The 14147-nt window shown below is 38.3% G+C and overlaps 1 pseudogene; it reads right to left on the bottom strand.

The window, feature by feature from the left end:
- Positions 1–12602: 12602 nt before the first annotated feature.
- On the bottom strand, positions 12603–13500 carry Tas2r122l-ps1 (taste receptor, type 2, member 122 like, pseudogene 1; annotated as a pseudogene).
- Positions 13501–14147: the final 647 nt, after the last annotated feature.

The following is a 14147-nucleotide window of genomic DNA, read 5'->3' on the forward strand; positions in this document are numbered from 1 at the left end:
GTCCAGATGACAAAAATTCACAGCTCGTCATTTGCCAAGCTGAAATGTCCATGTATTCTTAAAAACTCAGATAAGCTTTCTTTCAAGTCTTCCTTCTTACGTAGTGACTGACATAATATCAATGAACATAGTAAAATTTTGCTACTGACTCTGCACATTCTTGTGAAATCCCTTATATGACCTCAGTCAAGATTAAGATATATATATACTTCCAGTGGCTGTACTGTATTGCAGAAAATCACAAAGTGCATACAGCTGTCATTTGCTAACATGCAAATAAAGATATATTCTCTTTCACTGTTCTATCATTTTGCATTGTCTCAGCTAAGGAAAATTTGATTCCCTCAGCTTATGTTCTAGAGGAAAAAGATTATAACAATATGATTCACCAAAAATTAGCTATATGATACATTTTGGATCTTTCAATCTCATTACTAATGAGCTGTAGAACATACAGAGTTTCATGTGTATTTGTAATCCAAAATTGTCAACATGTGAGTTGGAAGGAGCTCAGATCCAAAGGCCCAGACTCCTTCTTTGCTGTTTTTTATTACACATGGGTGCTTGGATGCCTAGGAATGACATACTTTCATATTTTGTATAATCCCACAATATATACCTTTCTTTCTGAACATACGCTGAAAAGACAAATGTAAGCATACTATCAATAGATAATAGAACAACATAAGTTGTGGACAATTGTCTTCAAAGAGTATTTTTTTCCATTTTTATTAAAATGGTTATTTCTTATTTACATTTCCAATATTATTCCCTTTCCCAGTTTCCTGTCCATCAGCCCCCTAACCAGCCCCTCCCCTTCGATATGTGTGTTCCCCTCCTCATCCATCACCCATTACTGCCCCCAATTCACTTACACTGGGGGTTCAACCTTGGCAGAACCAAGGGCTTCTCCTTCCACTGGTGCCCCAACAAGACTATTCACTGCTTACCTATGCAGTTGGAGCCCAGAATCAGTCCATGTATAGTCTTTGGGTAGTGTTTTAGACCCTGGAAGCTCTGGTTGGTTGGCATTTTTGTTCTTATGGGGTCCCAAGCCCCTTCAGCTCTTTCAGTCCTTTCTCTGATTCCCCCAAAGGGGGTCACATTCTCAGTTCAGTAGTTTACTGTTAGCAGTCGCCTCTGTATTTCACATGGTCTGGATGTGTCTCTCAGGAGAGATCTATTTGCAGTCCCCTTCAGCATGCACTTCTTAGATTAGCCAATCTTATCTAGTTTTGGTGGCTGTATATAAATAGGCCACATGTGGGGCAGACTCTGAATGGCTGTTCTTTCACTCTCTGCTCTAAACTTTGCCTGCTCACCTACTGTGGATATTTTTGTTACCCTTTTAAAGAAGGAGTGAAGCATCCATATTTTGGTCATCCTTATTGAGTTTCATGTGGTCTGTGCATTGCATATTGGGTAATTTGAGCATTTGGGTTAATATGATCTTATCAATGAGTGCATACCATGTGTGTTTTTCTGTGATTTGCTTACATCACTCAGGATGATATTTTCTGGTTTCACTGATTTGTCTATTAATTTCATGAAGCCATTTTTTTTCTGATAGCTGAGCAGTACTCCATTGTGTAGATGTACCACATTTTCTGTATCCATTCCTCTGTTGAAGGGCATCTGGGTTCTTTCCAGTTTCTGGTTACTATAAATAAGACTACTATGAACATAGTGGAGCATGTGTCTTTGTGGCATGTTGGACAATCTTTTGGGTATATGCCCAGGAGTCGTATAGCTGGGTCCTCAGGTAGTGCAATGTCCAATTTTCTGAGCAACCTCCAGAATGATATCCAGAGAGGTTGTACCAGTGTGCAATCCCACCGACAAAGGAAGAGTATTCCTCTTTCTCCACATCCTCACCAGCATCTGCTGTCTCCTGAATTTTAATCTTAGCCATTCTGATGTGTGTGAGGTGGAATTTCATGGTTCTTTTGATTTGCATTTCCCTTTTGATTTGATTTGACTAAGGATATTGAACATTTCTTTAGGTGCTTCTTGGCCATTTGATATTCGATATACAAAGTGACCATAGGTATATGGGTTCCTTTCTAGGTCTTCTAATCTATTCCACTGATCTATCTGCCTGTCTTTGTAACAATACCATACAGTTTTTATGACTATTGCTCTGTAATACTGCTTGAACTCAGGCTTGGTGATTCCCCCAGAATTTCTTTTATTGATGAGTATAGTTTTCACTACCCTCTGTTCTTCCAAATGTTAATACAAATGAATTTGCAAATTGCTCCTTCTACCTCTATAAATAATTAAGTAGGAATTTTGATAGGTATTGCATTGAATTTACAGAATGCTTTTGGCAAAATGGCCATTTTTACTTCATTAATCCTGCCAATCCATGAACATTGGAGATCTTTCCTTCTTATGAGATCTTCCTCAATTTTTTTCAGAGATTGAAATTCTTTTCATACAGATCTTTCACTAGCTTAGTTAAAGTCACACCAAGATATTTTATATTATTTGGGACTATTTTGACGGGTATCATTTCCCCTACTTTCTTCCTCAGCCTGTTTATCCTTTGAGTAGAGGAAGACTACTGATTTGTTTGAGTTAATTTTATACCCAGACACTGTGCTGAAAGTGTTTATCAGACTCTGTTGGAACTTTTGTGGTCACTTGAGTATACTATCATATCATCTGCAAATAGTGATATTTTGATATCTTCCTTTCCAATTTCTATTCATTTGACCTCCTTTTGTTGTCTGATTGCTCTGGCTAGGACTTTGAGAACTACATTGAATAAATAGGGAGAGAGTCAACAGCCTTGTCTAGTCCCTGATTTTAGTGTGATTGATTCAAGTTACTCTCCATTTAGTTTAATGTTAGCTACTGGTTTGCTGTATATTGCTTTTACAATGTTTAGATATGAGCCTTGAATACCTGATCTTTCCAGGACTTTTATCATGAAGGGGGGCTGAATTTTGTCAAATGCTTTCTCAGAATCTAATGAAATGATCATGTTGTTTTTATTTTTGAGTTTTTTTTAATATAGTAGATTACATTGATGGTTTTCCATATATTGAAATATCCTTGCATACCTGGGATGAAGCCTAGTTGTTCATGATGGATGATCATTTTGATGTGTTCTTAGATTCTGTTTGCAAGAATTATATTGAGTATTTTTGCCTCAATATTCATAAGGAATGTTGGTCTGGAGTTCTCTTTATTTGTTGGGTCTTTGTGTGGTTTAGGTATAAAAATAATTGTGGCTTTTTAGAAGATATTTGGTAGTGCTCCATCTGTTTCAATTTTGTGGAATATTTGGACAGTATTTGCATGAGGTCTTCTATGACGGTCTGATAGAATTCTCTACTGAACCCATCTGATCCTGGGCACTTTTTGGTTGGGAGACTTTAATGACTGCTTCTCTTTCTTTAGGAGTTTAGGATGTGGCGAAAGAGGAACACTCCTCCATTGCTGGTAGGATTTTAAACTGGTCCAACCACTCTGGAAATACAGCTGGAGCTTCCTAAGAAAGTTGGAAATACATCTTCCTAAAGACATAACTATACCACTCTTGGGCATAAACCCAAAAGATGTCCCACCATGCCACAGGGACACGTGTTTCACTATGTTCATAGCAGCATTACCTATGATAGCCAGAAGCTGGAAACAACCCAGTGGTCCCAATATAAAAAGATGGATACAAAAATGTGGTTCATTTATACAATGAAATACTACTCTGCTTTTAAAAAACAAGGACATCATGACTGTACTTAGTGAGACCCAACATGTGGACTGAGACAGATGCAGATAGTTACACCCAAACAATGGACTGAAGACAGGGACCCCTGTTGCTGAATTATGGGAAGGCTGGAGAAACTGAAAGAGGTTGACTGTAGGAATTCCAGTAGTCTCAACTAACCTGGATCTCAGTACTCTCTGAGATCTCTGTACTCCCAGGGATTGAAGAGGCCTGGCTTTGATAGGTTGTGGTGAGATCATCCTCTATAAGACAGGGGGAAGGAGGAATGGTGTTACAGAAAAACTACAAAAAAAAGGGCCGTTTTACCAAAAGTGATCTACAGATTCAATGCAATCCCTATCAAAACACCAATCCAATTCTTCAGAGAGTTAGACAGAACAATTTGCAAATTCATCTGGAATAACAAAAAACCCAGGATAACTAAAACTATCCTCAACAATAAAAGGACTTCTGGGGGAATCACTATCCCTGAACTCAAGCAGTATTACAGAGCAATAGTGATAAAAACTGCATGGTATTGGTACAGAGACAGACAGATAGACCAATGGAACAGAATTGAAGACCCAGAAATGAACTCACACACCTATAGGCACTTGATTTTTGACAAAGAAGCCAAAACCATCCAATGGAAAAAAGAGCATTTTCAGCAAATGGTGCTGGTTCAACTGGAGGTCAACATGTAGAAGAATGCAGATCGATCCACCCTTATCACCCTGTACAAAGCTTAAGTCCAAGTGGATCAAGGACCTCCACATCAAACCAGATACACTCAAACTAATAGAAGAAAAACTAGGGCAGCATCTTGAACACATGGGCACTGAAAAAAATTTCCTGAACAAAACACCAATGGCTTATTCTCTAAGATCAAGAATCGACAAATGGGATCTCATAAAACTGCAAAGCTTCTGTAAGGCAAAGGACACTGTGGTTAGGACAAAACGGTAACCAACAGATTGGGAAAAGATCTTAACCAATCCTACAACAGATAGAGGGCTTATATCCAAAATATACAAAGAACTCAAGAATTTAGACCACAGGGAGACAAATAACCCTATTAAAAATGGGGTTCAGAACTAAACAAAGAATTCACAGCTGAGGAATGCCGAATGGCTGAGAAACACCTAAAGAAGTGTTCAACATCTTTAGTCATAAGGGAAATGCAAATCAAAACAACCCTGAGATTTCACCTCACACCAGTGAGAATGGCTAAGATCAAAAACTCAGGTGACAACAAATGCTGGCAAGGATGTGGAGAAAGAGGAACACTCCTCCATTGTTGGTGGGATTCCAGATTGGTACAACCATTCTGGAAATCAGTCTGGAGGTTCCTCAGAAAATTGGACATTGAACTACCTGAAGATCCAGCTATACCTCTCTTGGGCATATACCCAAAAGATGCCTCAACATATAAAAGAGACACGTGCTCCACTATGTTCATAGCAGCCTTATTTATAGTAGCCTGAAGCTGGAAAGAACCCAGATGCCCTTCAACAGAGGAATGGATACAGAAAATGTGGTACATCTACACAATGGAACATTACTCAGCTATCAAAAACAATGCCTTTATGAAATTCATAGACAAATGGTTCGAACTGGAAAACATCATCCTGAGTGAGGTAACCCAATCACAGAAAAACATGCATGGTATGCATTCATTGATAAGTGGCTATTAGCCCAAATGCTTGAATTACCCTAAATGCATAGAACACATGAAACTCAAGACGGATGATCAAAATGTGAATGCTTCACTCCTTCTTTAAAAGGGGAACAAGAATACCCTTGGCAGGGAAGGGAGAGGCAAAGATTAAAACAGAGACTGAAGGAACACCCATTCATAGCCTGCCCCACAGGTGGCCCATACATATACAGCCACCCAATTAGACAAGATGGATGAAGTAAAGAAATGCAGGCCGACAGGAGCCGGATGTAGATCTCTCCTGAGAGACACAGCCAGAATACAGCAAATACAGAGGCCAATGCCAGCAGCAAAACACTGAACTGAGAATAGGACCCCCGTTGAAGGAATCAGAGAAAGAACTGGAAGAGCTTGAAGGGCCTCGAGACCCCTTATGAACAACAATGCCAAGCAACCAGAGCTTCCAGGGACTAAGCCACTACCTAAAGACTATACATGGACTGACCCTGGACTCTGACCTCATAGGTAGCAATGAATATCCTAGTAAGATCACCAGTGGAAGGGGAAGCCCTTGGTCCTGCTAAGACTGAACCCCCAGTGAACGTGATTATTGGGGGGAGGGCGGCAATTGGGGGAGGATGGGAAGGGGAACACCCATAAAGAAGGGGGGGAGGGATGGGGAGGGATTAGGGGGATGTTTGCTTGGAAACCGGGAAAGGGAGTAATACTCGAAATTTAAAAAAGAAACATTCAAGTTAATAAAAAAAATATAGTGTACACTGGGAACACTTTGTAATAAATGTAGAAGGGCATATTTAAATATGAAAAACTCATTAAAGTTTTCTGTATGATTTAAGTAAAGATTATTTAGACATACACAGATAAATATTATTGTCTTATCTTTGAAATTCTTTGAATTGTAATTATAATTCAAATACTGTCATGGTGGTCCAGTGAACAAATTAGGATTCTGTATACTTTGCTTAAAGTTAGTTAACATTTAATAATTACACTTAAGTATTTATATATCTGACATATGAACTTTCATTTTTACTCTTGATAGGAGCCTAAAACACACATCTTTTGTATTGAATGAGTTAGTAGGATATTTTTCCCATCTACCTAGAGAATAAAAAAGGAATGGGGTTGTTCATTAAAAATTCTTTTTTTATTGGATAATTTTATTTGCATTTCAAATGTTATTCCCTTCCCTGTTTTCCAGTCCATAGACCCCCTATGGCATCCCCCTCCAACTCCTATGAGGATGTTCTCCCTCCCCAACCACTCAAATTTTCCTGTCTCCCCACCCTGACATTCACTTATACTGGGGGGTCAAACCTTGGCTTCTCTTCCCCTTGGTGCCCAAACAAGGCCATCCTCTGCTACATATGCAGCTGGAGCCATGGGCCTGTCCATGTGTACTCTTCCTTAAAACTTCTTAACATTCAGAATCTGCATGTATAGAAGACATTCTGGATGCCATGTAATTTTCCTGATCAACAAAGATTTCTCTTTCTTGTTACTATATATTCAAGCTATAAGATTTATCCTCCTTGTTATTATGTATTCAATCTATAAAAATGATTGCTTTCATTGTGATATTTTGAAGTCTGTGTGTAATGTATTGGTGATACTCACCATACACTATGCTCCTCTCATTCCTGACTGCCCTTTCCCTCTCTCTGTTGACCTCTTCATTTCCAAAAGTAGTCTGAGTATATAAATATATTCCAAATACTGATTATGTGTGGAAAAACATTTTATATCTGAAACTGTTTAACTTAATGGGACAATTTCAAATCTTTTTCCCTGAAAATAGCACCATTCTTTGCTGATGTCAAACAGTTTTTCATAGGTGTTAGAACTGAAACTATTACAAAAGCTTATTTGGTTAACAGATCAATATTAGAGGTGTTTGTGAACAAGTGTCAGGGTTAAGCACATGCAGAAATAGGGGAGTTGGAAAAGACAACACTAAATAAAGGAGCAATTATGATTACAACCTCTTAGCCTATTTTTTAATTGTACCAACTATGGTTGACTTTGCATTATTCATCCCTCTCTCTTCCTGAAACTCAGTTTTTCAAATGTGATGCTATTTACACTTTAGGCCAAGTATTTTGTAGTGCAGGAGGCTATCAAGTGTAGTTCTTTTATTTTTTAATCTTTTTTATACTCCGGATTTTATAACTCTCCCTCTGAATGTTCGCATTCCATACCTCCACCACAACCCCCAGTCTCTATGAGGATGTTCCCACCCACCCCTATGCTCTACACCACCAGACTGCACCACTCCCAGGGGCCCCCAGTTCCTTGAGGGTGAGGTGCATCTTCTCTGACTGAACCCAAACCTAGAAGTCATCTGCTATATATGTGCTGGGGCCTCATATCAGCTGGTGTATGCTGCTTGGTTTTTCCAGTGTCTGAGAACAGGGGCAGTTAAGTTGAGACTGCTGATTCTCTTACAGTGTCTCCTTCCTCCTCAGCTTCTTTCAGCTTTTCACTAATTGAACCACAAGAATCACCAGCTTCTGCTCATTGATTGAGTGTAAATATCTGCATCTGACTCTTTCAATTGCTTATTTGGTGTTTTGGAGGGCAGTTATGATAAGTCCCTTTTTGTGAGCACTCCATAGCCTCAGTAATAGTGTCAGGCCTTGGGACCTCCCCTTAAGCTGGATCCTATTTTGGACCTATCACTGGACCTTCTTTTCCGCAGGCTCTTCTCTATTTTTGCCCCTGCAGTTCTTTCAGACTGGAACAATTCTGGGTCAGAATTTTTGACTATGGCATAGCAATTCCATCCCTCACTTGATGCCCTGTCTTTTTGTTAAAGGAGGGCTCTACAAGTTTCCTCTCCCCACTGTAGGGTGTTTCTTCTAAGGTCCATCCGTTTGTGTTCTAAGAATCTCTTACCTCCCAGATTCCTGGTACATTTTGGAGGGACCCACACATCCTATCTCTTGAGGTTGGCTATTTCTATTATTTCTACTGGCCCTCAGGGCTTCAGTCCTTTTCCCCCACGTAATACTGGATCATATTCCCCTCTTCTTCTCCTTGTCCCGTTTCAGACACAGAATCCTCCCTTTCTCCTCAATGCTCTGATTGCTTTCTTCCTCCTGGCAAGTGGGATTGAGGCATCCTCACTTGGGCCCTTCAGCTTCTTAACATATTACACTGGATGTCATCTTCCTAGTACCTATATCTTTAGGAAACAAATAATCTATATATCAAAAAATTACAGCTAAATTTCATGGTGCCCAGTTCTACTTGAATTTCAACAAGTAATTGTCTACCAAATTTCGAGTACATTAGACTTAAAATTTGTCTTTCAAATCATGGTTTTTACTACAACTTACTTATAATTTTCCAATGTTTGCTAAACAAAACAAGAGCAAAACAAAGCAAAAAACCCATCATCAACAGAAACCTGTTTTAAAGTATCTGTTTCTTTGTATTATACCCCCCATGACCTGTTATCTTGATATTGTTTCTCAGTTACTTTTCAAATCCCCCTTTTTATGTTAGGACTTCAATGTTATCATTTTTATATTTGATCCTAACACCATATAAATAATGTAACTATATTTTCTGCAACATTGAAAATTGATATACTGACTTTATTCTAGAAAATTATACAATGTCACCATCTTCAGACACACCAGAAGAGTGCATCGGAACCCATTACACATGGTTGTGAGCCACCATGTGGTTGCTGGAAATTGAACTCAGAACCTCTGGAAGAGCATTCAGTGCTCTTAACCTTTGACCTATCCTCTGTGTTCATAGCAGCTTTATTTATAATAGCCAGAAGCTGGAAAGAACCCATGTCCATAAACAGAGGAATGGATACAGAAAATGTGATACACTTACACAATGGAGTACTACTCAGCTATTAAAAATGATGAAATTCACAGTCAAATGGATGGATCTTAAAAAATATCCTGAGTGAGGTAAGACAGTCACAAAAGAACATACAGGGCATATACTCACTTATAAGTGGATATTAGCCAAAAATAAAGCTCAGAATACCCATGATAAAATTCACACACCATGTGAAACTCAAGAAGAAAGAAGATCACAGCAAAGTGTGGATGCTACAGTACTACATAGTAGGGGGAAGAGAATAATCTCTAAGAGGTAGAAGGAGAAAGGGTTATGGAGGGAGGGAGGAGGAGAGAAAAAGGGGGGCCAGTTCAGATATGGGAGAAGATGGTGAAGTGCAGAGTGTCAGGAATTTGAAAGTAGGTGTGTTGAAGTGGAAGAGGGGGAACTGGAAGTAGCCATTAGAAAGTCCCAGGTACCAGGGACCCAAGAGTTTCCCAGGAAACAACAGGAAGGACTTTAGCCAAATTACCTAAAAAACGGGGCGGGGGGGGGCAGAACCTGTAAAGATCATATCCAGTGAAAAAGCATGGCCCTCAGTTGAGGGGTGGAGCCACCCACCGACCTCAATTATTAATCCAGAATTCCTCTTGTCAAATATTAATCCAGAATTCCTCTTGTCAAAAGGAAATGCAGGGACTAAGAGTGGAACAGAAACTGAAGGAAAGGTCATTCAGAGACTGCCCCTTCTAGGGATCCATACCATCTGTTGACACCAAACCCAGACACTATTACTCATGCCAAGAAGTGCTTACTGACAGGAATCCAGTATAGCTGTCCCTGAGAGACTCTATCAGAGCCTGACCAATATAGATGCGGATGTACACAGCCAAACAATGGACTGAGTGTGGGGACCCCATTGGGGAAGTTAGGGCAAGGATTGTAGGAGCAGAAGGAGTTTGCAACCTTATAGGAAGAGCAATAATATCAAGCAGCCAGACTCCCTAAAGCTCCTAGGGACTAAACCACCAACCAAAAAGTACACATGGAAGGACCCATGGGACTAGCTGAGGATTGCCTTGTGTGGCATCACTGGGAGGGGAGCTCCATGTTCCTATGGAGGCTTGATGATCCAGGATAGGGAAACACTAGGCTGCTGAGGCTGGATTGGTGGACAGGTGGGAGAGCACCCTCATAGAGGCAGGGAGTAGGGAGGAAGGGATAGGGGGCTTGTGGAGGGGAAACTTAGAAGGGAGATAACATTTAAAATGTAAATAAATAAAGTAACCAATAAAAAAAGAAAATTATATATTGTAACATCACCTAAAACAATTACAAAATGATTCTCCAAATTCATACCGCTACAATTAATAAATCATTTCATTAAGTACTTTAAATTTTGTTGGTTTATAATTTAATTTTAGCTCTATTTTTATCTGCTTCATAGTTTATTTTCTTGCAGGTGTTCCAATGAATGAATGAATGAATTTGCACAGTTTAGGCAAGGAGTACATGAGAGACCAACTCTATTTTGTGAAAGTGAATCACCATTATTTTTAAGGTTAATTAATCTGTATTCAGATTGCTTTTTATGTTTTTTTCCTTCTTTTGAAATATTCTCTTATTTCTCTGTAGTAGCTGCCTTCAGTGAGGTCATGTCTGTGCTCCAGTGACTCCATAAAACATTGGTCGTTTTTTATTCATGTCCTTCATTTTCAAATATATAAATGGTTCCATCTAGGTTCTTACATTCATTATGTAGTTATTCTTAGAAGTGTTAAGTAAATTCACTCCAAATTATGATGATGAGTTTGAAATCTATTTTCTCTGATACATTTTTGTAGTTATAGTATGCCCTTGTTTTATAAAGATACTTATAAAATTAGTCACAAATTTGGAAATAACTCTCAAAGAAATTTCCTTTCAATGATATAATTTTATTCTGTAAAAGAAAGTTTCATAAAATCATAAATTTCAATGTTTACTTTAATGATGGTACTGGTAAAAATAATCAATTAATTGAGATTTTTAGAATGGACATTTTCAAGCTCATTTAAAGAACTCAAAAGTTTTATTTACATGCACAAATATATGTTCATATATGCTACAAATGAACATCTGTCAAAATTTTAATGCATTTGTATTCTATTTTATTGGTATCAATCATAATAATATTAAAATTATTCTGTAAGATAGTACCTTATTTAAATTATTTGTCAATGTACCATGATGTTATTAAATAATATTTATATCTAAAGCACAATGCTGAAACTTTTTTCTTTTTCATTTAATTAATTTTTAGCATTAATAAGTTTATTTATTTACATCTCAAATGTTGTTTCCCTTCCCAGTTCCTGCTCCCAGAGACCTTCACTCCATCTCTCCTACCTTTAACATCTGAGAGGTTGCTCCTCCCCCTACCCCTGGGCATACCTCTTCCCTAGGCAATCAAGTCTCTACAGAATTAGGCACATTGTCTTCCACTGATGTGGTGGGGCCTTGGACCAGCCCCTACAGTTTATCACTTAGTCTTTGGGAGCTCCCTCGTATCTAGTTTGGTCTTCCTATGAGGTTGCCATTTGCTTCAGCTGCTTCAATCCTTCCCCTAACTCTTCCATAGGTGTCCTGACCTCAATCTAATGGTTGGGTGCAAGTATCTGTATCTGTCTTAGGCAGCGACTGGTAGAGCCTCTCATAAAACAGTCATCCTAGTCTCCTCTCTGCAAGCACAACATAGAATAAGTAACACTGTCAGGGTTAGTGCCTGTCCATGACATGGATCCTAAGTTGGGCCAGTCACCAGATGGCCTTTCCTGCAGTTTCTGCTCCATTTTTTGTTCCTGAATTTCTTTTAGACAGGAACAATTCTGGATGAAATTTTTTGAAGGCGGGTTGGTGACCCCAGCTCTAAACTGAGTGTCCTGCCTGTCTACTGGAGGTGGTATCTTCAGTTTCCATCTCTGCACTGTTGAGCATTTCAATTAAGTTCACCCCTATTGAGTCCCGGGAGCTTCTCTGGGACTTTCTGGGAGTTCTCCCCACTTCTTACCCTTGTCAGCTACATAATTCCATTAACATTCCTGCTTCTCTGGGATTCTCTCTTGTCTTCCCCATACCTGATCCTAAGATCCCATTCCCATTTTTCCTTCCTCCTCCCCTCTCCAATATCTCTGCCTCCTGTGATTATTTAGTTTTCTATTCTAAGTTGGATTGAAGCATCCTTTCCTATTCATTTTAAAGATGCTCAGATCTAGTCAACAATTCTCAATAGTATGTAAAGCACATAATGACAGAAAAGATGATCTGAAAAGGAATATATTCCTCCTCTTTATTCCTTCTTCCAATTTCCTTAACTTAGAAAACCATTAGCTATATTGACTGTACTTACTGAAACAAAGGATAACATCAACTATGACACACTAGCTTTCTCAATACACACTGGAATGCCCATTTCAATTTGCTGTTCCATAAAACCAGGAGAAAGGGATGAATAGATAAATACATAAATGTTAGGATATAAGAGAAAGTTTTTGGAACCACATTGTCAAGAATGGAATGTGAAAAAGTAAGCATAGTGTTGCTGATATAATATATGATGAAGAACAAGAGGAATGAAATTATAATTTTCATAGCTCTTATGTGTGCTTCTGTGCTTGTGTCCTTGGTATGTATGCCCTGTAGTTTCATCCTCCTGAGGTGGCTCCGTAAAGAGAAGATTAAAAGAAGAAACGATGTCAGAGACACTGCAAAAAAAAAATATGAGAATCACATTGTAGACTAAGAAACCAGTTAGAGTATCTAAAAAAGTGAATGTTTTGTTTTGTTCCAATTTTGTCCAGTCGTATATAAAATAATTAGTTATTATTTTCATAAAAATGAGAAATAAGAAGAAATAGATGATTGTTCCTAGAACAATAGACAGAAGCACCTTATGAATTCTCTGTTTAACCCAGATGAAAATTGGATTAGAAAAGTTGGCTATCTTGAACAAGTAGAAGACACTGATGCAGGTTGTACAGGCTGTACATAAATAGTTGGATCCTGTCCAGATAATGTCAAAAAATACTTGCAAACTTTTAAAGTAAAATAATGCCTTGTAGAAAGAGACACCTGCAACTGTTGTCCACAAAACACACATTCTCGAGATGGCCGAGCAAGTGAGAATAAAATCAATTACAGAGATTCTCCGACTCTTGAACCAGGAAGTACTGTTTATCAGTACAATAAATCCATTTCCCAAAGTTCCCATTATGAATTCTATAACAGAAAAGATCACAACCAAAATCTCCTGTAGGCTGGACATATCTTTTAATAGGTAGTTTCAACCTTAGTTCATCATGGGCAAATGGTTGCTTGTACCCTGGTGTAGATGTGTGAATCCAAATCTCAAATGGGCCTCTTGAAAACCCTAAACATATGCTCCCAATTGAGTTCTCAATAAAATCATAAGGTTTGCGCCCACTTTTCTTGAGCAAATGAAAAATTGTCAAGAGTATTATTTTGTTCTCAGATGGGTTATAGTATTTATATTTTAAATTTGAAATGTTCTCACTCTAATTTGAATATTTATTTGCTAAAATGTAAATAGTGATGTATTTTGTAATGTTAGGCTTTGCATGAGATTTATTCATTTTGACCTGCTTTTGCATCTGGTACATTCACCATTCATTCTGCTGTGAAACCTGAGCAAAAATCCAGAAAATGTTTCATGTCGATTGACTTTATTATTACTGTTTATCATTGTTATGAATCTTATTTTTTTAATTTATTTATTTATGGGGCATTGGCTCTCATTACAGATGATTGTGAGCCACCATGTGGTTGCTTGGAATTGAACTCAGGACCTGTGGAAGAGCAGCCAGCGCTCTTAACTGCTGAACCATCTCTCCAGTGCTGTTATGAATCTTATAAATGCACATTATATAGTAGCAATAAGAGTAAGAAAATGAA

Source organism: Rattus norvegicus, chromosome 4, assembly GCF_036323735.1.
Source record: "Rattus norvegicus strain BN/NHsdMcwi chromosome 4, GRCr8, whole genome shotgun sequence".
Classification (NCBI taxonomy): domain Eukaryota; kingdom Metazoa; phylum Chordata; class Mammalia; order Rodentia; family Muridae; genus Rattus; species Rattus norvegicus.